The 25,334-nt window shown below is 38.4% G+C and overlaps 1 protein-coding gene across 13 annotated transcripts in view; it reads right to left on the minus strand.

Moving 5' to 3' along the window:
* Positions 1 to 25,334, minus strand: part of ZBTB20 (zinc finger and BTB domain containing 20) — an 830,675-nt gene that overhangs the window by 186,625 nt on the left and 618,716 nt on the right. For all 13 annotated transcript variants that reach the window (XM_073009742.1, XM_073009743.1, XM_073009736.1 and 10 more), the window contains one exon: positions 456 to 495. The gene's annotated coding sequence lies outside the window, so the exon portion shown is untranslated. The remainder of the gene's footprint in view (positions 1 to 455; positions 496 to 25,334) is intronic.

The raw sequence follows: 25,334 nt of genomic DNA on the forward strand, positions 1-25,334 counted from the left end.
CTTCTTAGTAAAGGGATATTAGAAATTTTGTCAATAAATGAAAGCTCTGATCTAGAAGTTAAAATTAAAAACTACTGGACTTAGGGATGGGTACATAACTGAAGAATACATAATTGCCCAATGATTGACAGGGGAGCAAAAGCCCAACTGTTGCTGGTATTTGGCTGAATAATACAAGCTATACTTTAAAAGAGCAGTGACTTTTGCAAACAGCAGCTGCAGCCAAGTAAAGGGCAGCCTTTATAGAAGTACGGTGTCTGGGCTGCTGGTATTTTCTGCACCCTCATGGTTAGCAACTACCAACAGCATAAACTCCAAACGCAAAAGAAACTAATACACACTACAGAAGCACTAGAAACCACAACAAAATCATCTAGGAAATATGCCAATGAAGACCACAATTTTCTAAACCCAACGCTTTTTTTTTTAAAGGTAAATAAATCACTTTTACTTACGTAAAGAGAAGGGGCAAGTCACAGACTGATGGTCAAAGATCTGAAAATCAAAGAAAAAATAAGGAATTAAAAGCAAATCTATATATTATGCAAAACCGATATATAAAAGCAAAATGATATAATGGGAAGAAAGCAAGCAAATCTAGGTATAGATGAGACTGGTTGTTCCTAAAGGAGCCTATTTTGTCACTTCTAGCCTCAAAATAAAGGACATCCAGCTTCACAAAAACTTTATAAAACACCCTCAGCTATGATAACCAAGACAGTACTTTCCAGCATAAGGAGTGCAAAGACCTTTCTTTGTCAATTTTTTTCTAATTATCACACAGTGTGTCTGGAATTGGTGAGTTCTTGGTCTCACTGACCTCAAGAATGAACCCACGGACCCTCGCGGTGAGTGTTACAGCTCACAAAGGCAGCGTGGACCCAAACAGTGAGCAGCAGCAAAACTTACCGCAAAGCGCGAAAGAACAAAGCTTCCTCGACACAGAAGGGGACTCTAACGCGTTTTCACTGCGGGCTCAGGCAGCCTGCTTTTATTCCCTTATCTGACCCCACCCACATCCTGCTGATTGGCCCATTTTACAGAGAGCTGATTGGTGTATTTTACAGAGAGCTGATTGGTCCGTTTTGACAGAGTGCTGATTGGTGTGTTTACAATCCTTGAGCAGGAAAGAGCGCTAAACGGAAAAGTTCTCCAACTCCCCACTAGGTTAGCTAGATACAGAGTACCTATTGGTGTATTCACAAACCCTGAGCTAGACACAGTGCTGATTGGTGCATTTACAATCCTTGAGCTAGACACAGAATGCTACACGGAAAAGTTCTCCAAGTCCCCACTAGGTTAGCTAGATACAGAGTGCTGATTGGTGCACATACGATCCTCTGGCTAGATAGAAAAGGTCTCCAAGTCCCCATCCAGTTCAGGAGCCCAGCTGGCTTCACCCAGTGGATCCTGCACCAGGGCTGCAGGCGGAGCTGCCCGCCAGTCCCGAGCCGCGCCTGCACTTCTCAGCCCTTGGGCTGTCGATGGGACCGGGCGCCACGGAGCGGGGGTCGGCGCCCCTCCGGGAGGCTCAGGCCGCGCGGTAGCCCACCGCAGGGGAGGAGCTCAGACATGGCAGGCTGCAGATCCCAGCCCTGCCCCGCAGGGAGGCAGCTAAACCGGGTGAGAATTTGAGTGCAGCGCCCGCGGGCCGGCACTGCTGGGGGACCCGGCGCAACCTCCGCAGCTGCTGGCCCAGGTGCTAAACCCCTCACTGTTCTGAGCCGGAGGCGTCGGCCAGCCGCTCAGTGTGCTAGGCTCGCCGAGCCCGCGCCCGCGCCCGCCGGAACTCACACTGTCCCGCGAGCGCCGCGCAGGCGCCTCTCCCTCCACGCCTCCCTGCAAGCAGAAGGCCTCAGCCAGCCCAGAGAGGGGCTCCCACGGTGCTGTGGCGGGCTGAAGGGCTCCTCAAGCGCCGCCGGTGGATGGCGAGGCCGAGGAGGCGCTGAGAGTGAGGGCTGCTAGCACATTGTCACCTCTCAATAGGATTTGGTAGAGCTATGTTACCATATAATACAATAGCACTAGCCACATTTGTCTTTTTAAATTTAAATTATTTAACATTTAATAAAAAGCTAAACATTTAGTTCCTCAGTCTTGGCAGCTGCATTTCAAGTGCTCGATACCCACATGTGGCTGGTGACTGCCTTACTGGATAGCAGAGATAGAAAATATTTCTATTATTGTAGACATTTCTATTGGGCACCACTGATTAGAATAGGTAAAAGCTTTACTATATAGTACATGATCAATTTTAGCTAATTTTGACAAAGATGAGTCAAACCCTGATGAACTTTGTCTCTTTTAAGGTATATTTAGTATGTTTAATGTCCAGAAGTTCCTATGAAGAAATTCAATACATTCGTGTGTTGCTAAGAACTCAGTCCTAAGTTTGCCCTGGGCTTGCCTTCTAAAACTGCCTCTACTCCTTATCACCAGCCTAGAAAGTCCCCTGTATGGTGGAAAATAATCTGTAAAGTGATTTTACACAAATCATCTGTCCCACCAAACACATCACTGTTTGGTGATGAAAATTTCAGATTTTGGAGGAGCTGACCCTAACAGTTTTATTGTTCTATGTTTAAAATCCGATATTTCACTCTTTAAATCACAAGGCAGGCCAGGCGCGGTGGCTCGTGCCTGTAAATCCCAGCACTTTGGGAGGCCAGGGGTGTGGATCACTTGAGGTCAGGAGTTTGAGACCAGCCTGGCCAACATGGTGAAACCCTGTTTCTACTAAAACTACAAAACTTAGCCGGGCATGGTGGTGGGTGCCTGTAATCCCAGCTACTCGGAAGGCTGAGGCAGGAGAATTGCTTGAACCTGGGAGGTGGAGGTTGCAGTGAGCCCAGATGGTGCCACTGCACTCCAGCCTGGGTGACAAGAACAAGACTCTGTTAAAAAAAAAAAAAAAAAAAATCACAGGCCAAAAAAAGCTATTGTAGGACCGGTCTGCCCATCATTGTGCTTTTTTGTTGTTGTTGTTGGAGAGGGACTTGCCCTCTGTTACCCAGGCTGGAGTGCAGTGGCACGATCTCAGCTCACTGCAACCTCTGCCTCCTGAGTTTAAGCGATTCTCCTGCTTCAGCCTCCCGAGTAGCTGGAACTACGGGCACGTGCCACCATGCCCAGCTAATTTTTGTATTTTTAGTAGAAATGGGGTTTGCCATATTGACGAGGCTGGTCTCGAACTCCTGAACTCAGGTGATCCACCCACCTTGGCCTCCCAAAGTGCTGGAATTACAGGCATGAGCCGCCACGCCGGGACCCATCAGTGTTTTGATAACTTCTCTTAGAAGGATAAAACTGAAGCAGGGGGAGACCCATGAGAAATTAATAAACCAAAAAAAGATTCTGAGAAAACAAAGCAGGTCCCTCTACCTGGAGCCCACTAAAACATATCAAGGATTTAATACAGGCTGATTCAATCTTGCCTGTCTGACACCATGATTTTAACAACTTCACATAAGGCCTCCAGAAATATGCAAAACAAACTTCACTAAAGGAGATCAAGTAGAAGGACATGATTAAGTATCTTTGCACTGAAAAGGCTAAAGCAGAAAACCAGCAATTAAAGACATCTCCTTTCCTGGAAAGTTTTTGTGACAATTGCACTATTGTAGAGATTTCTTCAAAGAAATGATTTCCCTTTGTGGTCAATGTGAAACCTCGCTCAAGTACATGCAGGTGTGAAGGATGGTGACAAGACGAGCTAAGATGAAAATCTCCAGCCTGGATCATTATACATGCTAACACATGGGAGGTTGAAGATCTCCAGTGCTTTAAAATTGTTTCACAAAATTAATGAGTTTAATGAAAATTTTAAGCAAGATAATTAGATTATGTATGATTCATTGAAAGTACATACAAATTTGAAATATATATATAAAAGACTGACTAGTCTTCAAAGATTTTAAAGCTCTAAGTTTTGCTATATTCTAGTCTTCTCTACAAGCCAGGATATTAGACTATGGCACTGGGACCTATTTTCTTACCATTTTCCTCCCTCCCTCTCTTCCTTCTTACTTCCCTTCCCTCTCTCCTTTCCCACATTCCTCTCTCTTTCTTTCTTTCCCTCTTCCTTTTTTGGACTTGCTGTCTATTCTAACCTTTGGGAAGGAGAAGAAAATGTTAGCAATTTTCTATGAAATATGTTCAATGATTATTTTTCTGTTGCATGTTATAAACTCAGTAACTCTCAACAATATTATGCTCTTTTAAAACTATACCTAGTGTTTGTGTTCTTATATCTAAGCACATAACTTTCTTTTCTAAATTTCAAGGAGCATTTATTAATAAAATTAGTCAAAATTAAATTTTTGATGTGCTCAAAAGAGATCATTGTAAATTGTACCCAAATTGGCTAATACATCCAAGGTCTGGAGTGAAAAACTATCTTTCCTGGATGTCAAATGACACACAGGCTGGCTGTCAATGATAGGAATCCAAAATGGAGAGAAAAATCACAGTGTGTATGTCACAGTCTAAAGCAAATTAAAGCCAAGTTAAATGGAAAGTTTTTATTGGATATAATTGTTGTACTTATATGTTAATATAAAATGATAATATTGATCCCAAACTTAACACTATGGCTAAAAATTTAATCTCAGAGTTCTTACACAATTCATAAATGTTCATGGGCATCAAAAGATGCGTACTTCTTGACTGAATTATAATCTGCTATGTAATTCTGAGAATATGTTATAATCTACATAGATTTATATTTGCTCAATTCAAATTGGTATTTCATTGATACATGCTCTTTCCACTTCAGTGATCTTCACCTTATATGTCTATAAGTTTTTATCTGAAATGCAAAGAATTATCTATAATGGTTTCACAGAGGATTAAAAATATTTGCATTAAGCACACTTGGTTCAAAGCATAAATATATCTAGCAGAGTATAAAACTGTAAAGCCCAAGTAATTCAGGACATTAAAACATCAGGGTGGAAGGTGGGGGATGAGCAGAGAGAGGGAGATGATGAGGAGTGAAGTTTAATCTTCATCATATAATTTATGAGTTGAAATTATTATATGGTGTCAATCTCAAAGAATCAAAAATATTATTAATTGTAACTTTGAAGTCAATTCTAGTGTAGTTTACATAAAGTTCTACAGCAGTGGTTTTCAACATTTTGAAGTGATACAGATCCCTAAGAATCTTTCTCCAGATAACTTCTCAAAAACACCAAGTTTCAAGAACTCCTAGACTCTATGAAGGCCATTCATGAATCCCAGGTTAGGAACCCCTGGCCCAGGCAGAGAGGGGAGAAAACCCTCTTTCAATCCCATAGCTACTCATCTCTAGAGAGTTTTAATGAAACACTATAAACTAAAGCCAGGAGCAAAGAAAATGTATAAAAAAGAGAGTTCTAAGTGGGTAAGGGTATGTGGTTAGAGCCACACAGGCTTCTTTGGAGGCCTGCCAGACTCCTACCTTCCTAGTCCTTTGTAATTTCTTTTTAAAAAAAGTTTACAAAGCCTTGGCAACAATGGAGTAGAGGAGTACTGAGCAGAGAGATGATAATGATAATAAGAGTCACTATTTACTGAGTCCTTCAGATACTTTGAAATCCTTCTCAAATTTGGATATGAGTATACCCAGGAATGTGAGCAGTGTAACGGGAGTAGAAAAAGCCACAAAATAAATAATAAATACATAGCTGTCTTCCTGGAGGGTCAGTATTCCTTGTGGGCAAGTAATTTAAACTCTTATTTGCACACGTATTCATTTATCCAATAACTATTCATTCGATGTTATACAAACAAGAAAACAGATACTGTTCTTGTCCTCATGGAACTTCTGGTTGAGTGAAACAAACAAGAATATATTGAGGCACTGAAAGCAAAATTTGTATATATATTTTTTGGGTGAAACCTGAGACTTCACTGAAAAGTCTTGTTTGTGGCAGACGACTTCAAGCAATGTCTTGGCGGGCACCCTTAGTATTGGATCACTCACTCTAATTTGAGGATCACCCAAGTGGAACAGTTTGAGAAGCATGGTTAACAGCATATCATTTAATCCCCACTACAAGAGAAAATACTGTTACTTCCAATTTACTAGAGAAAAAAGGGAAATCTGAGAAATTAGGAAACTTAGCTCAGATCATACAGCTGCTGGCATCTGAATAAGTGTGTGCCATTCCAAAGTCTACATATTTTTAACCACTAAATTACACTACCTTTAGGTGTTTCCCACTTTATGTTTCCCCTTGAATCTGGGCTCATTCAGGATTACGCAGGCTAGTTTAAGCTTCTCTTTGGAAGGAGACAGGTTTGGCTTGATTTGCATTCTAAATATTTCACAGTGGTAAGGGAAAGCTATTATTATACCCATTTTATGGTGAGGAAGCTGAACCACTTGCCAGCTGAGGTATCTGGCTGGGTTAAAAACGGAATCTGGGTCGTCAGACTCTCATTCCTCTTGACTAACTCCAATCCTAGGCACTATTACTGTCCATGGGCTTTTCTGAACATGAGATTCACACCGGGTGATAAAGAGTGAGACAAATTCTGCTAAGAGAAAACAATAATAGTGCAATAAAAAAAGGGAAAATAAGTAATCATAACTCACACAAAAATTGGTTACTTTCAGCACTGTGACTAGAAAAGGGAGAGATTATTCATCACAAATGAGTCAGAAAATTAGAATGTGTCACTGCATTGATGACAGAGCTGAGGAATTTGGATGAACTGAAGTTCAACACTTACCCTTCTAGCTGAAGAGGGTAAATGGTGTGACAACAGGACAGAAATGACCTCTTATTTCCAATCTTAATTAATATTTCCAATCTTTTTTCTTTAACTACTCTGTCTAAAAGTTAGATGGGTGTACATGTTTGTTTTCTATGTGTAGAGATAATGTTTTAACATCCCTTTAATGTTCTAGAAGTATTGCGTTAATTAATTCTAATGTGGGAGTCATTCCAAATACTAGGATGATGATTTTTACCTTATTGATTTGCCTAATACCTTTCTGGTTTCCAGTGTTTTCAAAGGATGAGGCACTATTAGATTTTTAGATTTACATGTCTCTCAAAATTAAGTGCCTGTCAACTGATATTCCATCTCTACTCTGGATACATGATTTCCTTTATCTGACAGATTCCAAAAAATTTGTACTAGATTTAATGACATTTCATGCATTCTGAATTTGGAGTTTTTAATTCTCTGTTTTCTATTTGGCGAAAGGTTTACAAGATAAAGCCAGATGCAAGGGTATTTATATGTGCATACAGAACCTGTGCCATCACTCTCTAGATACTTTGGGGTTTCCTACAGGCCAGATTCTTGATGTATTTTCATTTCTTTTTGGTCAGGAAGAAGGAGACTATAAATGCCATAAATGGTCATACATATCTTGGGGTCTGCTTTCCAAAACCCACATTATTTTGGATCCATCTCAAGAAGAACAATAAGAGAATGATACTGAGGTCTCTTAAGATGCTATGATAACAATCCTAAAAAATGGCCTGTCTTCAAAATTTTGATGATGAAATAAGGTTATAATCAATAAAGAGAGAAGATTTTAAAGTTCAGCAATTAGGTCTGGGACTGCTTCTGCGCCTGAGACATTGCCAAGATACAATGTAACACTCCATCCCACCCCATGTGAGTCTCCCTGTTCCTTCTTGATGCTTTTGGGGATAGGGTCTGAGAGACTAGAATGAAATGAAAGCAGTAGTGCTGGGAGGGGTGGCAAGGACCGAATTTGTTTAATACATTTAGGATGGTTTTTTATCGCTGCTAAAATAGATACAATTCCTTAGCGTGATGACATTCAGGAACCCTTTACAATCTGATTCCAAAGAACCTTCTCTTCTATACCTTAAACTACTGAAATTGCAGCTCTGTAAATTCCAAATGGATTGACGTACCAGGACCTTTGACTTACAGTAAGCTTATCTCCTTAAGGGATGCTGGAAAGGTGTGGCACTGCTATCATGTGGTCTAATCATTTAGACTTGTCACTACCAACTATTTGTTTAAGAGCCTCCAAGACCTTTCACAATCTGGCTCGGGCCCACCTCTCTAGTTTTAAGAAAAATTTTCCCACCACTACTTCTTTATATACAGTGACAGACTATTTGCTCCTCTCTGAACATGGCCTGGGACATTTATGTCCCTGAGTCAGCTAACAGTTCACACTTGAATCTCCCAAGCCTAGCATAGTGTGTGAAACACAGCACAACACTCCAATGTTTGTTGAATAAATGCTGTCCATCTATTTTAGGAGGCAGAGATGACAGAAGAAAGTTGTTAAATCAGTAAATAAATAGCACCAGAGAGAGGTCAAGGAAAAGTTAATTTTAGTGCATTTTAGGAGTGGGGGCAAGATGAGCTTGAAGATTAGGAAAACTGATGCTCTTTATTCCTGGGTCTGGCCAATGCTATGAGTCAGTTACTTTTTCGGGAACAAGTTTAAACCTCAAGGTTAAATGAACACAAATGCCCTGTCCATCAGCATATAATGAAAAAGTTGTGGCTGTTTCCACATCAGCACAGTGAAATTAAAATATGCAGTGCCTCTCTAAGAGGCATCATATATGACAGAACTTTTAAAAATAGTCCCCTTTGCCACTCAGGTATAGAAAGAGCTATAAAAACAAAAGTAAATGTTTAAAAAACTGGGATAATTTAGCTCAGGGAAGAAAGAGCTGAAGTGTGTCTTTATAGTTTTTTGACTATAAGAAAAGTTGTTACAAAGAGGATAATGATCAGCATTTTTGTCCTAGGGCAAAATGACATTAAACCGTCCAGTGCAGAATTTTAGACTTAAAGATGAACATTCTAAATATGCAAGTGGTAAATAATCAAATAGATTGCTAAGAGCAGTTCTGAAATTTCTTTCTTCCTGACTCTCTTAAAATAGGAAAAATCTTCATCTATTTTGGATAAAATAAATGCAGCTCTGCCTCCAGTCAGGAGAATGAATTCAATAACTTTTCTAGTCTTGTTTAACTCTGTATGATTCCATAAAATTCTATAAAATGTTAACCCTAAAAATTATACAGAATCACCATACAGTTGAGTGAAATACATTCTACAGTTTAAAGAGAAATAAGCAATACAGAGAGTTGGTAAGTTATTAAATTCAAAATAGTAATATATGGTTCTTACACTTTTGATTCAATTTGCCAACTGCATATAACACAAATAAAATTGGGAAAAATGTACCCAAATTTACTAAAGTTTTAACATAGTGATTAGCTAGAGTAAAACAGTCTAACAATTCTTTAATGTCTAAGAAATTTGCTGAATATTTCATAAACCTCTTATTGAATATGTATATAAACTCAATTTCCAATTAAAGAAAAAGTTTTTTAAAGGTCCAGAAAGTAATATATGAAATCACTGTTATTATTTCCTGGACTATCTTCAAAGACAATAGGAGAATCAATAAACAATTCCTTTAAATGACCAAAATGTGCCCCATGTGATTAAAAATGTAAATCTAATAACAGACTCACAGATAAGGTCTAACAGGGGTGGCAAGTTAGTGGCTTTCTTTGTCTCTTTACCTTATAGCTTTGGAGCTCAGCAGAAGCGTCCATTACATACAGCACAGGGTTAGATGAACAGCTCCAATGACCTTGTCTGAACCAAATTCATTTAAAGCAGTTTGCCACTTTTCTTAAATAGAAGATGAGTCCATTCTATCTATGGCCCAGATTTGGACTGGATCACTGAACTATTGCCCAACTCTTATAAGCAAAGCACTAACATGTACCAATCAACAGGCGAAGGCATCAGGAAGGTAAAAATACACATACATAAGAAACTGGCAGTACATTATAGAAGAAAGCTATATCTAAAGATGGACTTTGGCTTTTAAAGCCTTTGGGTGTTATTCGAACTTTGTTAAGAAAAACAAAAATAAAATCATTCCAATGTAACTTGCAAAGAAGATCCAGTGAAAAAATGAATTTGAGAGAGAAAGAAATGTAGTTTTATTTTGCAACCCATTATTTCCATAAGAACATGAATCAAAGAGACAAACTATGCCAATTTCTTCATAGCTGACTTGTTACAGGATATTGTTCCAGTCTTCACTAATGACTTCTTGAGGTTGGTTACTACTGTGATCAGGAGTTGGGAGGGCAGAGGTCTAACTAAGACCTTTCAGAAGAAACATTTTGTTCAGTGTCACTACAGAAAATAAAGTCGGCATTAAGCTAACTTTGACAACCTAACTAGGATAATGGTTAGTGTATGTAGCCATTGCTTATGCTGTTTCATAATGAACGGAATGAACAGAACAGCAAAGGACTCAAGTTAACCAGCAACTTGAATTTTGAAAAGCTGTGGAATAAGCTGATAACATAGGTTGTTAGAATTAGCAAAACTTACTCTCTGCTTCCCTCACCTTCTAGTCCTATTTATTTCCACATCCACATTCCTGTCATCAGGCAGTTGAAGAAACAGAAAGAAACGTGGCTGGGACTGCTTCTTTGGGGATACTCTTAGTGAGCTCTCCATCTCCCCACCCTTGCTCTCAGTTTGCTAAAAATATATTCATTTAATTGTTTTAATACCTCTACTTAGGGGAATATGCATTTTCTTAACCGTTGATACAAGATCCGAATTCAGTTTTTATCACAGGTAATAAGCAAAGTATTTGGGGTGTGTGTGTGTGTGCGTGTGTGTGTGTGTGTGTGTGGTGGTGGTGGTGGTGGCAAATTCTGTCCTAGATGCTTCGAGTTTTCCAAGTATACTGCTAAAAGGGGTAATTTGCTCCCCACCTCAAGAAGCCAATTGTGCTTATAGTTTTACTTCAAATAAAGACATATACCTATAAATGCATACGTTATACACACACATTCTTCTTCTCAAAAGTCATAAACATTTGGTGACTCTATGGATACTCCATGAAGTGCTATTACTACTAAAGTCAGTAATTTAGGCAGAAACATAAGAAACCCCAAATGGTTTGCACTGAAATTTTATTAACATATTTGTCAGTGTTTTCCTCATGGATAATTTCCATTGGTTCCTGGCTCCTTGTCAGCATATGCTCCAGGAGCCTTTCACAATATCTTTCTGCCCTAGAAATCCTGGCCTGTGAGATTTCCTTGTAAATATCTGCATTCTTGTATTCACCTATTAATGATCCAGGGATCGAGGATGTTTTCTATCTGCTCCTTAACCTCCCACTTCAAGGATTAGATTGTAAACAACCTAGTGGGAACCCTTCAGGCTAAACCACAGCTGAACGAATCTCAGCAGGCAGGGAACCCGCAGCAGTCTGTGAAATACCGTGAAACACAATTACGAAAATATGAAGGATTCACCCGTACTTTGGGGAAGAAATTATGTTGTTTCCAAGATGAGACCTCAAAAATAAGGCTAGTATACTAATTGAGAAAGACATGATTTTAAAAAGTGTCAGCAGAGGTAAGTTTTTAAAAGTACCAGATTTGCCAGGTCTCTCTCAAACCATAGATTCATTTTCAGTACACGACAGTGGCCTGAGCCGACACTTCAAGGGAAGTCCCTTCGTCTCTGACCAGTGAAGCCCAAAGTACTCACTGCATGAAAGCGTTCCTTTCTTGTTTCCAAAGGCAATCAATTTTTGTCCTAGAGTCTGAAGGTTCATGGGCTTTCTTTTAATTTTGTCAGTCTGCACATGCATGGTTCCTCCTGCATGATTTGGTTCTGAGGAAGTGACCCACCCACCACGCCACAGAGCTAATTAACCCCATACTGAGCTTTTTTTTTTTTTTTTTTTTTTCTCATTTCACACATCCACTCAATGCTTTAAATGACCCAGCAGCAGTATGATCATATGATTTTTTTCCCCTCAGTGAGGAAAGCATGGTGTTGGGAGGAGCAGGGTATATCTTCCCTAATTCAAACCAGCAGTGTGATCCTAAAATATTATCTAATTGCATTGCATCTGAGGGTGCAAAGTACTAAAATATCCTCGAACAAATCTCTTTCATGTCATTCATTTAACTTCTTGCAGTGTCCATTTGAAATAGCAAATAATACATAATAAACACTGAGGTAGAGAAGTTTGATCTATACTCAGAATGTTTAAAAAACATCCGGTCTTACCGGGGGTAAACGACCGAGAGCTCCTTCCCTATCCTGAATAGCTTCAAGAGAAGGGCCTTTTTTCCATTTGAAGGAACAGACTCATGTTTTTCCAGATTTATTTTTTCCGAAGGGAATGCCTTGAAAACTCTAAGATGATCACTGTTTTCTAACTTTTCAAAAAAGAAAAAAAAAAGTGAACATGATGATGGTGGGTGATTTAATGGAATCAACTTGTCAACATGATGAAACTGAAAAAAGCTTTTACAGACTCTGTCCACATGCTAAAAAAAAAAAGAAAAAAAAGCAACCTTTAACGTCTTTAACGTTATGTTTATAGTATAGAGTGGTTTTTGTCATGGCAGAGAAAATAAATATAATTGTCTTATGCAGTAAATGTTAAGGCTCTGCTAAGAATCTCATTGGATAAATCATAGAAATACATCCTGGCCAGATAAATGGAGCCAGACAAGTTCTAGGTCTTGTAAGAAGTTTTCAAAAGAATCATCATATTGTAAGTCTGTCATCTCTGTAAGTGACAAGAAAAATTCTAGGCTATTTCTCTCGGTTCTACTAGTAACATGGCTTCAGAGTTTTAAATATTTAGACATAAATGGACAAGAAAATGACTTTTTCTGAATATCCCATCTTTTAGGCAAACTATCAGATTTCTCTCATTCTCACAAGTAAGTGTAGCAAATTGGTTCACCTTGGAAGGACTTGGTTAGAGATCATATATGTCTTATGTGAACTTTTAACATCTCTTTCCTTTGCAAAGTGATTTATGCATATGCTATTAAATACACAGGAATCCTATAATTCTTAGTTCAGTGAACAGTTAGTACAAGGGAACATCTATCTAATATTTAAAGTTTTTGTTTAGTGTCTTAAATCCTACACTTTGGAAATGGAGACCTTATAGATATGTTCTATAAGGTCTTCAGTGTGCTGAAAAACACATTTGCTACTACTCCCTAAGCTTCTCTTAGGTAAGGCTGCCAAATGGGGTAAATTGATGGGTAAAGCTGGCTCAATAGCAAAGAACAAAGGTCCAGTTAAGCACAGTTTATTTTTATTTATACTGGTCAGAAATATCACAGTTAACAAATAGCCTAAATCCAGCTCTTATATCTAGGCTTCCAGCCTTTGGCTGAAGTGTCTCATATGGTCATTCTGAAAAAATAGGGTAGTTGTTGTGATTTCAAAGACTCTCCTACCCATTAGACTTTTTCAGGCTCACTGATGCTTGGGATTCTAAAGCCTTTACTATGGTTTGTTAGACCAATATAGTATGTCCCTTACTACTTGTCTGACTTCATCTCCTAACATTTTCATGCAAAATTGGTCCAATAGACAATAAAATATGCTTACCTATGGGTGTAGACAGGAATAGGAATGTGAATGGGGATTAAAAGTAACTAATTAATAAAAATTAGTTGCTTTGTGACCTTGTTAAATATCAACTCTTTCATGACAGCCTAATAAAATTTCTGAACTTATCTTGAGAGTAGGTTAAGATAGGGGAGAATATACAAATTATTTCCAATACTATGTATTCATTCATTAATTCAACAAATAGTTTTTCAGAGTCTATTATTGATTACTCTGCCAATTGGATTCTACTCCTGCGCTCAAGGACCTTCCACTCTAATGTATATTTTGGAGAGTTTCTGTCTCTATTATCACTGAGACGTTATTAGCCCACTTGAGACAAGTTATAAATATAACCACCTGCCCATGATGATTCCTCTCCTCATTCCTTATTTGTTTTTATTCATTTGCCCTGTAATATCACCATTAACCTTTCATGAATGACTTGACCCTTTGTAACCTATATTATCAACTCAGCTAATTTTTATATGGATAAGGAACCCCTTCTCCACTCCCAACTACCTTTTCTTTCTCAAACAGCCATGAAAATATAAAAGTCTACCCAGAATTATTTAAGTTTTTGAAATGAGTCCTTACAATCTGATCTGAACTACCATTTTTTTCCCTTTCTTTTTTGAAAGAGGGAATGCAGCCTCAGCCCCTAAGATACATATCTCAAGTTACAGGCAAATTACATACAAGTCACTGGTCTCCCAGACTTAGTACTCACTCCTCTCTGGGGTAGAACAATTTCTGCACTGAACAGAGGACCATAATCTCACTCAAGTAATCTCAATCTCAGAGAACAGTTAACCAAGTGCATGTTTCTGGTCCCTATATTCCTTTATAAGGAGTTACCCTCTTCACTATATTTTGCTATTTTCTGAACCTGGATACCTTAGGTAAATGTCAATGGACATGGTAAAAAGCACACTAACTCTTCCTCAATTTGCTAAACTTGTTTTTCCTTCTCATATGCTTTATAAACAAAAATGGGAGAATTTAATGTATGTACAGAGCAGCAAATGTTCTCTCTGTTGCTTTTCAGACATTTTTATCTTATATAAACAGTGGTGATGAAATTATAAATACCATTATTCCACCTCTGTGTTAATACTCTTATTATCTTGCATCAACAGAAGTGAACAAATACGTACATGACACCAATCAATCCCTTTTCTAAAAATGCAGTTTTTGTATTTCCAAACAGTGAAGGAAGAATTTAATGAATTTAACATGTAGTTTACCTATTTATATTTTGAATGTTAATAAAGCAAAACCAAATTATTGCTTAAGTTTTTTCACACTTATATCACCCATTAACACTCTCCATGCTGGCATGGAGTAGGGGGTATGTAGAACTAACAACGGCAATGGGTCCAAGTCCCCTGGGTCAGGTGGTTAGGGGTTTGGCAGGCTAGAGAGGATGTTTAGATGCTGGGGCAGGATATTTCAACCTGCTTGGCAGGTTAGAGATATTTTCTGGCAGTAAAAGGAATATTTTTTGTAGAAGAAATTGCTAGGAAGAGGTCATTTGGGGGCATTAGGTGAGAGAAATATCAAAACCATACCTAAAAGCAGTCTAAGGGAAATAGGGAAAAGAAAATCACTACTTTTTCAATCTCCTCATTGGTTTCCCTTATTCCATAGTGTACTTTCTCTTTCCATCTTCTATCACTTCGTATACTTTTCTCCTCCATTCCTTCAGGATTTTTTCCTCCTACCTCTTTATTATAACAAAAAAGCATTTAGGAAGAATTTTAGGAGACAGTGAGACAAAAAAAGAAGAACTTAGAGAAGACATAATAACATACTGCATATTTATGCATGTATGTATGTGTGTATATATAACATATATTCAATTTACCAAGAAGGATAAACGGATTTTTGAGATTTAAAAAATTTATGGTATGTCTGGTCGTATTAATCTCCAAACCAGCTGGTTTTTAGCATTGCTAGAGCGATAATAGAATCAGGAATAGAAAACAAAAGGAAAAAAATAAAATTTTACAAAGGATTTATATTTGCAAAGGAAAGAGGACTTATTTAGAGTTGTTTATTGAAATTCCCCCAAAGCTATTTTTTGAACTTATATATTGACAACATCAAGAGAAGGAGCTTAGGAATTCTCATAGGGTTTAGGAACTACTAAACCTTGTGTATTATGTTCATCTCAGTCCACTCAAGCAAGTAAAGGATAACTAGAGCATGGTATCTCACAGTGCATAACATGGTTGGTTACTTTGCTAGGCTGACATATGGAGACAGGGCCCATAGGAGCAGGGATTTTCTTATGAATACCAGAGAGAGACACCCAGGTTCATCTAAATGTATAGGGCATGAGGGATTAGTGGTACAGTGTTATCTGCAAAGTACCTAAAAGTGTTTTCTAACCAAGAACTAACTTCTTAGCCCAGTCTTCCTGGGGATTAAAAAAAATCCAATAATAAGTAATGGGAATACTTTATTTGGTCACTGGGTTGGGGACGGTTGCTGAGACATATGACAATATTCAACCCATAAAGATAGGAGGAAATGAGGAGAAAGAGAAAACACAGAAAGGGAGAGCGAGGGCCAAAAGAAGAGTGTCACCTCTGTAGACTCTCTAACAGAATAAATCGATAATCTTAAGAAAAGTAAAAGAGCATGCCTTGAGGGAAACCTCAGTACACTTTTGGAATCCAAGGCAAAAAATAAAACAATTTGCCTCTTGTCAAGTTTATTGCCATTGCCCCATGGGAGGTTCCTATTTATTCTGCTCTTACGTGCACAGGTATTTCTTCTAGTCTTACATTCTTTTCCTAAGGATTAGCATTCTGTGATAATGGTGGTAATGACAGCTGCCTTAAATTAACGGCAAGTTAGGAATGAAACACTGACCACCAGGCTATGTTTTTGGATCCAGTCTATGCCCTATAATGTGTTCATTCTACTTTCTGCAGTTTCTCTGAGACCTGTGGCATAAGACTTGTATTGTAGGGCCGGGCTCCTTACGGGGACACATATGACTCCAGAAAACAAGTACTCTACTTTCTTTCCCTGACTTTTTGGTTTTCTTGTTTTTTCCTCTTTTTTCCCAGACTGTTATTTTCCAGTTTCTTCTCTACCAGTCTGGACGCCCATTGTTGTTAACTTTAGAGATGTCCACCAGCTCCATCAAATTCCTCATCTACAGTTCTCAACTGTATTTACCTAGTTCTAGAGCTCAGATGAACCCACATGCGTGTTCTCCTCAGCTTCCAGGCTGCTGATCCTTGCTGGAGAAAAAGCACAAAACTGTACAGCTTGATGCTCCTGCAGAATTATGGTTTCCAGCATAACTTTGGGTTTCAGAATTCTTTTTCAATTTTAAAATTTGCTCCTAGTCAGTTTCCTTTTTCACTCCCCAGTTTCATTCATTATTCTATTTAACTAGTTATAACCCATACGCTACTCTTCACTCTCAGCTACTAACCTTGCCTCCTTTTACATAGAGAAAACAGAGGCCATCAAATGGCACTTCTCATCTCTCAACCTCTGCCACCAATGAATCCACCTGTAACATTTCAAAGATCCTTCTGCCTAGCACTGATAACTTCCTCCAGGATCTTATTATATCAGTTACTTTTCCTTTATTTTGTGTTTTCGATATTCCTACTGCCTGCCAACATGCTTTAGCTGTCTTCATTTAAAGTAACAATAATAACAATGATAATAAACTAATAAACAACAAACCATCTTTTGCAGACCTTATCTTTCCCTCTTTTGTGCCACCTTCAAGCTTCCTAGGCTCCCATTTATTCCTCAAACCATTACAATCTGGTTTCTCTAGCTGTGTTTCTAATTAAACCATTTTTTTTTTTTTTTTGCCAAAGTCACCAAACACTTCTGAATTGCTAGCCTCCAAAATCCATCCTTCAAACTCATTGTTTTCATTCTTTTAAAGGTCAAGTTCACTGAGGTATAATTTACATACAATAAAATTCATCCTTGCTATACTCATTTACCATTCAATAAGTTTTGCTTATATGCTGGAGGCCTGTATAATGAAGTCCAAACCCCAAGCCCCTTTGCTTCATATACAAATCCCTTTGGCACCTCTCAGCAGTCTTCCCCACATAACCCATTGTCTGGTGACACCACACTACTCAGAATTCAAGAGTATATGCCATATACCTTCATGCCCCTTGGACTTTATGTTTCCTCTCTATAAACATGTATGTCTTGGTATAACACAGTAAATGCTATTTAATATTACCACATCAATTTCCATATAGAATCATAAATCTAGATGTTATTTTGAGAAGCTGATGTTTTCCAAATAGAAGTCATCCATCAAAATGTTACTACCTGAAGATCTCTATTATTTTAGTATTATGAGTTGATTATGTTCCCTTAAAATTCATATGTTGACATTCTGGCCCCCCATTCTTTAGAATATGAATATATTTGTGAATAGGGTCACTGAAGATGTGATTAAGATGAGCTCATGCTGTAGAGTGGGCCTGTAATCCAATATGACTAGTGTACTTATAAAAAGAAGAAACTTAAACACAGACATGCACACAGGGAGAACATCAGGTGACGATGACGGCGGAGATTGGGGCTGATGCTTCTATAAGCCACGGAACACCAAAGATTGCCAGGAAACCATCAGAAGCTGGGTGAGAGTCATGGAAGAGATTCTCACAGCCTTACAAGGAGCCAATCCTGCTGATACTTTAATCTTGAACATCTAGCTTCTATAGCTGTGAGACAAACGATTTCTGTTGTTTAAGCCACTCAGTTTGTGGTAGTTTGCTACAAAGCCCTAGAAAACTAATATACTCAGTAAAAAAGTTCTTCAGTATATTGGAATCAGTTCTTTCACTCATCAAGTACTTATTGAGTGCCTACTATATGCTAGGCACTGCCCTAGGATATTGAATGAATAAGAATTTCATCACGTTATTGCATTTTTTGTTCACTAATAAGTAATCAATCAATTTATTAATAGATGAAATGCCTATCATTTATTTCTTCAGCAAATATTTGTTGCATATCTACTATGTATCAGACATCATTCTAGGCACAGAGGATAACATTAGTGGTAGATCAAGTTCTCCCCCTTATATAGTTTAAATTCCAGTAGAGGAAACATACATTAAACAAGAAAACAAGTAAATAAGATATGTAATTTTACTCTGTGCCCCACACTGAGAGTCATAGGCATTGATCCTCTACATCACTGAACAAAGGTTGGAACTAGATAATGAGCATGTTACTTCACAGTTCACAAAGTAATGAGGAACACAATGAGGTCTCACACTAGAGGCACGTTAATCCACAGGCAATGCACAGGCTTAAAGTGTTTGGGAAGGACACCCCAAAAGCTAAGTTTCTCAGTCAGTTTGTCAGTCACTGAACACATATTTCTTTCTTCTTTTTTTTTTTTTTGAGACTAAATCTCTCTCTCTGTCGCCCAGGCTGGAGTGCTGTGACACAATCTCGGCTCACTGCAACCTGTGCCTCCTGGGCTCAAGCATTTGGCTCACTGCAACCTCTGCCTCCTGGGCTCAAGCATTTGGCTCACTGCAACCTCTGCCTCCTGGGCTCAAGCATTTCTCTGCCCCAGCCTCCCTAGTAGCTGGGATTACAGGCACCTGCCACCATGTCCGGCTAATTTTTGTATTTTTAGTAGAGACAGGATTTCACCATCTTGGCCAGGCTGGTCTTGAATTCCTGACCTCGTGATCCACCCGCCTCGGCCTCCCAAAGTGCTGGGATTACAGGTGTGAGCCACTGCGCCCAGCCATTCGACACTTATTTCTTAAGCACTTACTGTGTACCAGGCCCTATGCTGAAGACAGTAGAACTGTGGACAGAGCCAACATGGCACTAATACCCACTGAGCTCACATTCTAAGGGGAAAAATCTGAACAACAAATCTCACAGTCCGTTCAGTATCACATATCTTCATAAGAATACATAAAGGGGGTTCGGAGATCACCTGGGTCAGAGGACTGGCCCATGAGGGGTTTCCAAGGGGCCTTCCTTGAAGATGTGGTGCCCAGACACTGCTTTAGGGCTGGGGTGTGGGTATTTGTTTGAGCAGGGTCATGAAATCTTAGGTTTCTTCTTCCTCATCCCCTTTCAACCATGTACACACATTTCAAATACTTAAAAGCACTCTTCAAATATACTAAGAACACCAAGAACTAAACACAAGAGGAGGACTCTCCAGAGGAAAGGGGCCAAAAATAGAAGAGAAAAAAAAAAACCCTAATCTCACCATTTGTTTTGAAAACACCCAAAATGATTAAAACATATTATAAACTAAAACATATGAACTAATCACTTGCCAAGTTTCATTTTTAAATCAAAGCCGTTTTGAGGTTCATAAAATGAAAAAAGAATCTTCAAATATGAACTTGTGTTTTCCTTTTCTTGGCCCTGAGTTGGCTTGAAGCATTTGCTGTGACGCTGTGTGGAGGGAAGGGGAACCTGCTAGTTAGGAACATGTGGTATACATCTACTAGAAGGTAAGCTCCACGAGATCATGACTCTTCACAGTGGTATCCCTGATAAATAGAAGAGCGCCTGGAAGATAACAGGGGCTCAATAAATACCTGCTGAATGATCAACTACTGAATATTTGGGCCTTTTAAGGGATTCTCCAACTCTCTTTTCTTACCCAAGCTGCATCTGGCTTTATGCCAGTGGTTCTCAATCTGGGGCTACTTTTTGCCCCCAATCAGGGGACATTTGTATTTTTTGTTGTCACAGTTAGAAAAGTTCCTACTGGCGTTTAGAGGGTAGATGCCAGGGATGCTGCTAAACAGTGCATAGGACAGCGCTGTTCCACAAAGATTTATCTGGCCCCAGAGGTTAACAGGGCCAAAGTTATAAAACTCTGATTTACACCCTTTGTTTCTATTGGGCTGTACCTGGGAGTCAGATCCTCTGCATATTTGGAATGAAGTTCAGTCCTAAAGGAAGCACCCCAGAAGAGCCTCATTGCTTAATCCTCATTCCCTTCAAGACCTAACAGAACTGCCTCCACTCTAAAGCAGGCTCAGAGAGAGCCAGTTTTGCCTTTTGCCCTCCCTGGGTCAACAATTCAATTGCTAGGGAAATCATCTGACAGTCTGTCTCTACAATGCAAGTGAATAATTTTTACTTTACATTGGTAATTTCCCTGAGCTTACCTAAGCATATATACTAATTTAGTAAAATTCTCTTTTTTACGAACTAGTCATGTATCTGCAGGAAAAAAAAAAAAAAATCTCAAGTTCAACCAGTTTATCCATGTCTGCTCAGGATCAGTACATGAATCTAGCTTTATTCATGATAAATAAGATCAACTTCAAGAATTCCATCAAACCCCAATAATGTGCCTTTAGAAAGACTGGGTTTATAGCATTTCCTCTGCCACCTTCCTTGCCCTGTATATTAAAATACAAGTATCTGATCCCAGTTTCAATGGGGCAACTTCTGTGGTACCAGAGGAGGGCATGCGCTGATTTCCCCACTCTGATGGTTGCTCCAGTAATCTTGGTGTTGTGGCATGTGTCCCAGTTACCATAGAGACTGCATACACTAAGAGTGCAGCATTGTGATTGGTGGGAAAGACACATTTTGCAGAAGCTTCTCTGGAGAGATAAAGGTAAGACACAAGAAAGAAAGTGAGACTGCCAATAAAGAGGCAGAGCACAGATAAGTCCCAAACAACCATGCATTCTAGAAAATTGGGACAACAGAGATTACAACTACTACTATAAAACCAACATAAACTGTTCACTCAGTGGCTGCCTGTCAGGAAAATTTCAAGTATAGGCAGACAGAACAGACACAAGATATTCTAGAATAAAAAGGTAAGCAAGTAAACCTACTGAGGTATAGGGGTGACAAAAGGGAAATGGCACAAAAAAATTTTAAAATGATTCAATGCTAGAAAAAAAAAGAATATCAGAGAGCGCTAAAATTTAAAGTTACATTTCTGTAGGATGGCTGACTTACAGAAAGGCTGACCTTTGGGAAATTATTTAAGTTCTGAGTACCTCTGCTTCCTTCCCTATGAAAAAGAAAAAGAAAAAAAGAATAAAGATGGAAATAGAAAGAATAAAGATGACTTCTCTCTCACTGTTTTTTACAGGAGTCTCTTTAAATATCTCAATCATTTGACATTATATCAGTTGAATCTGATGTACCCCCACACAAAAATTGGACAAAAACACTTAAAGGTGGTGATAAATAGGGGGACATCATTAACAATGCAAACTGCCTCATTCCATAGTTTCTTACAGTAATGAGTCAACTGACTATGTGATCTCATGTACATAATTTTGCTCGGCATGCAATTTTGAGGTATACAATTACTACAGAAATCAAGGCATACCTGCAATGTAAAGGGTAAATCATAGGCATTTTAAGGGAAGGCTGAGGATAGGATGTGTGTTGCTTTGAGGGATGAGTGGGAGTACATTTAAGAGAAAATCAGTCTAGGAAAATATCACATAAGTGTTTGTAAGTTCTTTGATACTCAGGTCTGTATCCTGTAATGCTTTACTAGACATATTTCAGACTAATATGTCCATTGCCTACTGGACATTCATATCTCCCTGTTTTTAAATACCTTTCAAATCTATATCTTGAGCCATTACTTCTCTCTTGATCTGTAATGCTTTATGTCAAATGAACTACTAGACAATTACAATTAGATATTCCAAAAGCATCCTAAATTCAACATGTCCAAAGCTGAACTCATCTTTTCCTTCAAACTTTCTCTTCCTCCTATGTTTCCTATGTGAGTAAATATTAATAGTATTACCATTCACCCATCTGCCAAAGTTCCATACCTAGGAGTCATGGTTGGTTTTATCTCACCTTCAAATAATCATCCGTGCATATAGATGTGTAATTCTAATAACCAAAGGAGGCCTTTTTTGAATAGAAAGCAATATTTACAGTTAATTGGGTTTCAAACTAATATTAATTTATTAAACTTACAAATTTTAAAAGGCTAGTTTTCTTTATACTTTTACCTGTGAAAACACATACATATATTTTTCTATGTCTTCATATAGCAATTTTTGCATAAAATAAGAAAAATTACTTTCAGGAAGGGTGAGATTACTAGACAAAAAATTTGGGACCTCAAACTATTTCAACTGTCAGTCAGAGAAAAGAATGAGAGTTAGGGTCTGATCTGGGAACACCTTTCAAATGATTTTGCCAAGGTCACCAGTAGACACATTGAATATTTTTTATAGTCACTCTGACAGTGAGAAATTTTAAGTCTATACCCTACAAAGGAAATTTTACAATCCATGTCCTCTATGTTTAAGTTTCATTCTTATCTAACTCTTTTATAATCACTTTCCACTTTATAGCCTGATAAAGGTAGACAGTATTTTGTGTCTCTACTAACCAGATTTCTTGAATCTAGTGCCCTTTCACTTCATAACATTTTTCACATTTCTACCTCTCTCATCCCCACTGCACCACATTAGCTCAGAGCATCATTATCTGTCACTTGTAATATTGCAACAGTACATTGTACTATGTTTTCTTAAGTTTCTGAGTCTTTGCACATGTCACTACCTGTGTCTAGAACACCCATATTCCCTGATAAATATTTACTGAATGAAAAAAAAGTTAATAAATGCTGTGGATGTTGCTGCTTTGGGTGCTGAACAGAAATAGTGGCCTATCTAATATTCTGGATAAGCCTGCATAAAGCAGTTTTACTTTCAAAATTAATTTTGAAGAATAATAAAATTTTGCCATGGAGAATCATGGAGCCCATGACACAACATCATGTTTTGCATTTAATAAAACACCTCCAAATCCAGGGAAAGAATCAGTTATTATTTCCTTCAATTCATACAACGAATATTTACTGAACACACTCTGTGTCAGGCTCTGTATTAGGCACTGAGGATTTCTTAGAGCACAGAACAGGCAAAAAAAAAAAAAAAAAAAAAAAAAAAAAAAACCAAAAAAACAAAAAAACCTTATAATCATGGGGCTTATATTCCATGAAAGGGGAAATAAATGTGTAAATAAAATACATATTGTGTCTGAAGGCGGTAGATGCTACGAACCAGAAGGGGTGGAGGGTTAAATGTTAAATACAGTGGTTATGAAAGGTCTTACTTAGAAGTGAAAATTGAGCAAAGACCTGAAGATGATAAGCAAACAAGCCTTATCTGGGGAAAACATTTAAGGCGGCCAGAAAAGCAAGTGCAAAGGTGAAATCATGCATGGTAGGTTTGAGGTTAGGAAGGAGTCAATGAAGGTTGAGGGGAGTGAGCTAGGGTGGAGTGCTAAATGAAGACAGAGAGGTAATGCAGAAATTGAATATGGAAGGTCTTGTGAACTATTGCTAAGGCTTTTCTTCCAAGTGAGATGTTGAGCCATTAGAGAGTTCTGAGCAGAGAAGTGATGTGGTCTGACTGAAATTACATTACACATATTGCAAAGCATCACTCTGGCTATCATTTTGAGAATACACTGTAAGTGGTAAGGCCAGAAGCAGGGAAGATAATTAGGAGGCTATTGTAATAATCCAGGTAAGAAATGCTAGTTACTGGATCAGGGTAGTAGTGGTGATGAGGATGAGCAGTGGTAAGATTCTGGATTTATTCTGAAGGTAGAGCTGCAGGATTTGTTCAATGGTTGGGTTTGTGAGAGAAATACAGGTCTGGGAGAGAAGTAAATTTTTGATTTGAGCAACGCTAAAGGTGGAGTGTTATTTACCAATATTGGGGAGGCTATGTATTTGCTTGGTAAAATAAGGAATTCCATTTCTGATATGTCAAGTTTGAGATGCTCATTAGACAGACAGTGGAGATGTTGAATAGGCTGCTAAATATGTGAGCCTAGAATTCTGGGTAAAGGCCTGGACTAGAGATACAAGCTTGCACCATAAGCTTGGGTGCAAATATTAAGAGAGTGAATGGAGCTGAAGAGAAGAGCTTCAAAGATTGAGCTCTAGGGCACTCTAATGTTTACCTGCCTGGGAAATGAGAATATGCTCGCAAAAGAGACTGAGGAGGAGTAGACTGTGAGATAGGAAAAATATCAGAAGACTGTGATGGACTGAATGCCAAGTGAAGAAAGTGTCTTAATGGAGAATGAATAATGGGCCACATAAAACGATTCTGAGAGATCAGGAAAGACAAAGACTGCTAATTGGTTAATGGATTTAGCAAGATGGAAGTCATTGGTGACCTTAGCATCAATAGTTTTACTAGACTGGTAGGCGCAAAAGCTAACTAGAGGGGCAAAAGAGAACTAGAGCATAGGATTGGAGAGTGTCTACAGTGAGTCTAGGCATTTCTTGAGAAGTTTTGCTGTAATGGAAATCAAAGAAATGGGACAGGAGCTGCTAGGAAGTAGGGTTTATAAAGGTATTTTTAGGATGAGATAAATTACAACATGTTTGTATACTAATAGGAAAGATTTGATAGAAAGAGAAATTTGATAAAGCAGAAGAAAGATATGAGCTTTTTCAGGAGCACCATTTACGCATGTGCAAGAGGAGACAGATTCTAATGCACAATGAGGGATGGGCTGAGCCAAGAGTACACAGAGGTTATCCATAGTTGTAGGAGAGAAGGCAAAATACATGGGTACAGATAAAAATGGGAGGGTAGGGGTGCTGGACAGCAAGTATTTGTGAAGTTCTCTTTTGATGGTTTCTATCTTTTCAGTGAAGTAGAAAGAAAGATTCTAAGTTGAGCGTAAGGATGGGGGAGGAGGTGTTAGAAATTTGAGAGAGGGAAAATATGAAATATTCCTGTACAGATATGGAAGAGTAAATGACAAGGAAACATTATGTTTGCTGGGCAGCGTTAAGGGCCTCCTTGAGGGATCATGAATTTAAATTGAGAGTCATACATTTGCTTGTGTGTTTTTCTGCAGCCACATTCAGCTGGCACACAGGTATGAAATAGATG

This window comes from Chlorocebus sabaeus, chromosome 22 (assembly GCF_047675955.1).
Source record: "Chlorocebus sabaeus isolate Y175 chromosome 22, mChlSab1.0.hap1, whole genome shotgun sequence".
NCBI lineage: Eukaryota > Metazoa > Chordata > Mammalia > Primates > Cercopithecidae > Chlorocebus > Chlorocebus sabaeus.